This window comes from Scylla paramamosain, chromosome 9 (genome assembly GCF_035594125.1).
Source record: "Scylla paramamosain isolate STU-SP2022 chromosome 9, ASM3559412v1, whole genome shotgun sequence".
Lineage (NCBI taxonomy): Eukaryota > Metazoa > Arthropoda > Malacostraca > Decapoda > Portunidae > Scylla > Scylla paramamosain.
The window spans coordinates 30,936,501-30,942,500 of NC_087159.1; positions in this window are offsets into that span (position 1 = coordinate 30,936,501).

Genomic DNA, 6,000 nt, shown 5'->3' on the forward strand with positions numbered 1-6,000 from the left:
TATTTATGACTCTAATTTTTAATGCCTCTGTTAACAACACAACACTTTATCACACTAATCAGTAAACAATACCAAAAGCTCCCCTTCTGCAGGCCTGACTCCTCCCTTTCATTCAGACCCTTTCTTTCCCTCTCTCTCAGCTTGCCCGCCTTCGTATCTGCGTCTATATTTACTCTTGATTCAAGTATACAACTCTACACCATACTGACCTATAGGTACAGTGCAAATAGCTTTTCTTCCTCCCAGTTTTTCCTGTCTCTCTGCCTGTCTGCCTCTTTCTCCCTCTCTACTGACTCATGGCTCAAAGATACAAGTCTAATTAAGCTTTGAACCTCTCTGTCTCTACAATATCATAAAACCTCAACACTCCAAACCAAACCAACCCTGCCAACACCTACCTGTCTCTCTGCCTCAGTCAGTCAGTCAGTCAGTCAGTCAGTCAGTCAGTCAGCCATTCAACCAGCCAGCTAGCCATTCAACCAACCAGCCAATCAATCAGTCACTCAGCTAGTCAGTCAGTCAGTCAGTCAGTCAGTCAGTCAGTCAGTCAGTCAGTCAGTCAGTCAGCCAGTCAGTCAGCCATTCAACCAGCCAGCTAGCCATTCAACCAACTAGCCAATCAATCAGTCACTCAGCTAGTCAGTCAGTCAGTCAGTCAGTCAGTCAGTCAGTCAGTCAGTCAGTCAGTCAGTCAGCCATTCAACCAGCCAGCTAGCCATTCAACCAACCAGCCAATCAATCAGTCACTCAGCTAGTCAGTTAGTCAGTCAGTCAGTCAGTCAGTCAGTCAGTCAGTCAGTCAGTCAGTCAGTCAGTCAGCCATTCAACCAGCCAGCTAGCCATTCAACCAACAGCCAATCAATCAGTCACTCAGTCAGTCAGTCAGTCAGTCAGTCAGTCAGTCAGTCAGTCAGTCAGTCAGTCAGTCAGTCAGTCAGCCATTCAACCAGCCAGCTAGCCATTCAACCAACCAGCCAATAAATCAGTCAATCAGCTAGTCAGTCAGTCAGTCAGTCAGTCAGTCAGTCAGTCAGTCAGTCAGTCAGCCATTCAACCAGCCAGCTAGGCATTCAACCAACCAGCCAATCAATCAGTCACTCAGCTAGTCAGTCAGTCAGTCAGTCAGTCAGTCAGTCAGTCAGTCAGTCAGTCAGCCAGTCAGTCAGCCATTCAACCAGCCAGCTAGCCATTCAACCAACTAGCCAATCAATCAGTCACTCAGTAAGTCAGTCAGTCAGTCAGTCAGCCATTCAACCAGCCAGCTAGCCATTCAACCAACCAGCCAATCAATCAGTCACTCAGCTAGTCAGTCAGTCAGTCAGTCAGTCAGTCAGTCAGTCAGTCAGTCAGTCAGTCAGTTAGCCATTCAACCAGCCAGCTAGCCATTCAACCAACTAGCCAATCAATCAGTCACTCAGCTAGTCAGTCAGTCAGTCAGTCAGTCAGTCAGTCAGTCAGTCAGTCAGTCAGTCAGTAAGTCAGTCAGCCATTCAACCAGCCAGCTAGGCATTCAACCAACCAGCCAATCAATCAGTCACTCAGCTAGTCAGTCAGTCAGTCAGTCAGTCAGTCAGTCAGTCAGTTAGTCAGTCAGTCAGCCAGTCAGTCAGCCATTCAACCAGCCATTCAACCAGCCAGCTAGGCATTCAACCAACCAGCCAATCAATCAGTCACTCAGCTAGTCAGTCAGTCAGTCAGTCAGTCAGTCAGTCAGTCAGTTAGTCAGTCAGTCAGCCAGTCAGTCAGCCATTCAACCAGCCAGCTAGCCATTCAACCAACTAGCCAATCAATCAGTCACTCAGCTAGTCAGTCAGTCAGTCAGTCAGTCAGTCAGTCAGTCAGTCAGTCAGTCAGCCATTCAACCAGCCAGCTAGCCATTCAACCAACCAGCCAATCAATCAGTCACTCAGCTAGTCAGTTAGTCAGTCAGTCAGTCAGTAAGTCAGTCAGTCAGTCAGTCAGTCAGCCATTCAACCAGCCAGCTAGCCATTCAACCAACCAGCCAATCAATTAGTCACTCAGTTAGTCAGTCAGTCAGTCAGTCAGTCAGTCAGTCAGTCAGTCAGTCAGTCAGTCAGTCAGTTAGCCATTCAACCAGCCAGCTAGCCATTCGACAAACCAGCCAATCAATCAGTCACTCAGCTAGTCAGTCAGTCAGTTAGTCAGTTAGTCAGTCAGTCAGTCAGTCAGTCAGTCAGTCAGTCAGTCAGTCAGTCAGTCAGCCATTCAACCAGCCAGCAAGGCATTCAACCAACCAGCCAATCAATCAGTCACTCAGCTAGTCAGTCAGTCAGTCAGTCAGTCAGTCAGTCAGTCAGCCATTCAACCAACCAGCTAGCCACCCAACTAGCTAACCAGCCAGTCAATCAGTCACTCAGCCAGCCAGTCAGTCAGTCAGTCAGTCAGTTAGTAAGCCAGCCAGCAAGCCAGCCAGCCAGCCAGTCAGTCAGTCAGTCAGTCAGTCACTCAGCCAGCGAGTCAGCCGGCCAGCCAGTCAGTTAGTTCTGTGGGCCTGTGTATGGTTCTGGTGGGCGTCTGTTTGGTTTGTGTTAGGTTCAGCTAGCCCTCTGTTTGGTCTGTGTTTGGTCTCTGGGCCATAGATGCAGCAAGACCGGTTCAAAATTCCAAGCACTGACGCACTGCACAGACTACCACCTCATGCCTGCTTGGTGTGAAAGAGTCTGCTGGGACAAATGACCTACACAGCAACTTGTATCAGTCCCCCAGATGTGTTCCTGGAAGCTCAGTGTTATGGATGCAGTGTGACATGCTGACTTAGGGAAGGCTGTCTGTCGTGGCTGCACCTTGCTGTGGCTAAGAAAAGGCTGTGTTTGTTTGAAGTGCTGTACTGGTCATGCTGGGAAGTGTACAGGCCACCATTAGTAGTAGAAATGTTGCACTAGAATGAAATTAGTTGGGAAATGTAATGCATAATTATTGGCAGGGAAAAGATGGTGACAGGGATGCTGGGACGTGCTTCACTGTACACCGTGGTGGCCGCCCCTTGGTGCTTGGCGGTACCTTATAGGGCATCAAGGGGCAGTTATTGTAGTCTCATCTTACAGCAAAACAAGTAAAAGAAAAAAAATAGTAATAATAATAATAATATAAAATTTTTTTTATCATTGTCTTGATGAGCACAAATCTTTCCCTGCCAATACATAAACAGCACATTTTTTCACTAAATTTCACCATTGTAGTACACATTTATACTAGTAATGATGACCTGTAGACTTTCCAGGCATGACAACACTTGAAACACAACCATTTTGTTAGCTACAGCATAGAGCAGCCACCAGACAGCCTTCCCCCACGTCAGCATGTCACACACTGAATCTGTCAGTCTGCTTTCAAGAACACATGAGGGACTAACAGGAGTTGCCATGTACTTAATTTCCTGCAGATTCTTTCACACCAAGGAGTAGCAAGTTGGAAGTCTGTGATTGTAACTATCCTGCTCAATTTCAGCTTCTATTCTAATCTCTACTTAATCTCCATATAGTTCCATTTTGGCCATAAGTCACTGTTTACTTAATCAATCCCTCCTAAGACACTGCACTTTTTTCAGATTATAGAGCTGATAGGTCTCGGTAGGGGGTTGACAGGCCTTGGTGAAGCTTGAGAGGGCCTTGGTGGGGGCTGACAGGGTTTGGTAGGGCTTGGCAGGGGTGACAGCAAAGGCTTCTGTTTAAAATCTCACATCTCAAGCCACCTCATTACTTGAGAGGTGACAAAGGGCTTGGCAGAGCTTGACAGGGATTGGTAGAGGTGACAGAGGCAGGCAGGAGTGACAGGGGATGACAAGGAACACCTCAAAATTAATGTACACGCATGTACAGACCGACTGCCCCTCTAAAAGTGCTTCAAACTTTCCTTGTTTTGTATAAGCTTGAGCACCTGGTACACTCACGGGCACACAGCACCCCCGGGCCGTCCCCCAACACCTTAGGGCCCGGGAAAGGGGGGTCCCAGGCCGGGATGGAAATAAATAAATAAAAATAAAAGCTGGAACCGGCCTTACCTTTCTTGAGGGCGTCTTCTTTATGTCTGTACATATTTCCATGGTGGCACACGCTACTAGCCGCCCCCTGGACACGCCCCTCGCCACCTCACGCATGTACAGACCGACTGCCCCTCTCTGAAAAGCAACAAATTCAGCCCTATATCAAGTCTGACTCGTGCCTGTTTACATTTCTCTGGGTCTCTGTCAGGGCTCAGGCGTGGAGAATGGGAGAATGATAGAAAACGAAAGATTTTCAGGGGAAACTAGTTATAAGTCTATTATAAAATACCGTGATACAACCACTAATAATGTCTTAATAATACACTTTTTCCTAACAGTATACTGAGGTCGACAAACTGAAAGGCTTTGGAGTAGTCAACAAAGACTGATTTCACTAATGAATTGCTTGGTATGTCAGTCACTTTGAATCGTCTTTTTGCCTTGTGACTAATTCTTAATGTCTCGGTTAGGTTAGGTTAGGTTAGGTTAGGTTAGGTAAGGTTAGGTTAGGTTAGGTTAGGTTAGGTTAGGTTAGGTTAGGTCAGGTCAGGTTAGGTTAGGTTAGGTTAGGTTAGGTCAGGTTAGGTTAGGTTAGGTTAGGTTAGGTCAGGTCAGGTCAGGTTAGGTTAGGTTAGGTTAGGTAAGGTTAGGTTAGGTTAGGTTAAAAAAAAAAAGATATTTTTTTTCAGGTGAGGGCCAGTTAGGTTGTTTTTGTGGTACAGATTTAAGGTACAGTGACACATGGTACAGTGGCTTATGGTGAAGGTAGACAAGGCCTTCCTGCAGCATTAGCACCATAGAGTACAGTGCTGTGGTACTGTAGCACTGAAATATTAAGCAAACACAAAAAAAAAAAGATATTTTTTTTCAGGTGAGGGCCAGTTAGGTTGTTTTTGTGGTACAGTTTTAAGGTACAGTGACGCATGGTACAGTCGCTTATGGTGAAGGTAGACAAGGCCTTCCTGCACCATTAGCATCATAGGGTACAGTGATGTGGTATTGTAGCACTGAAATATTAAGAACACGAAAAAAAAACGATATATTTTTTTTTAAGTGAGGGCCAGTTAGGTTAAGTTTTTGGGGTACAGTTTAAATGTACAGTGACGCATGGTATAGTGGCTTATGGTGCAGGTAGACAAGGCCTTCCTGCACCATTAGCACCACAGAGAGAGAGAGAGAGAGAGAGAGAGAGAGAGAGAGAGACTTAACCAAACCTAACTAACTGAATTAATATAAACCTAACCTGATGGAAAGAAATAAAGAAAAAATAAAAGCTGCAACCGGCCTTACCTTTCTTGAGAAGCGTCTTTTTTATGTTTTTACATATTTCCCTGGTGGCAGACGCTACTAGCCGCCCCCTGGCGACACCCCTCGCCACCTCACACATGTACAGACCGACTGCCGCTTTAAAAAGCAACAAATTCACTCCTATATCAAGTCTGACTGGTGCGTTTGTTTACATTTCTCTGGGTCTCGGTCTGGACTCAGGCCTGCAGGATGGGAGAATGTTAGAAAACGAGCGATTTTCAGGCAAAACTAATATAAGTTAATGTTGTGATACAAAACTACAACCACTAATAATAATATACCTCATATTTTAATAATGCCAAGACAATACAAGATAAACATTAATGACTTACAATGAAAAACAAGATGGAGATAGACAAATTAGGAAAGAAATAGGTTTCTATAGAGTATTACTGTGTGTGTGTGTGTGTGTGTGTGTGTGTGTGTGTGTGTGTGTGTGTGTGTCACTAATTTCTATCTCTTTCTCTCTCTCCTGAGAACTATTTCATATTGCTGTACATCAACATGAAATATCACCACACAAGCCTCTCTCTCTTTCTCTGCACCTCACAACACAACACAACACTTTATCACACTAATCAGTAAACAATACCAAAAGCTCCCCTTCTGTAGGCCTGACTCCTCCCTTTCATTCAGACCCTTTCTTTCCCTCTCTCTCAGCTTGCCCGCCTTCGTATCTGCGTCTATAT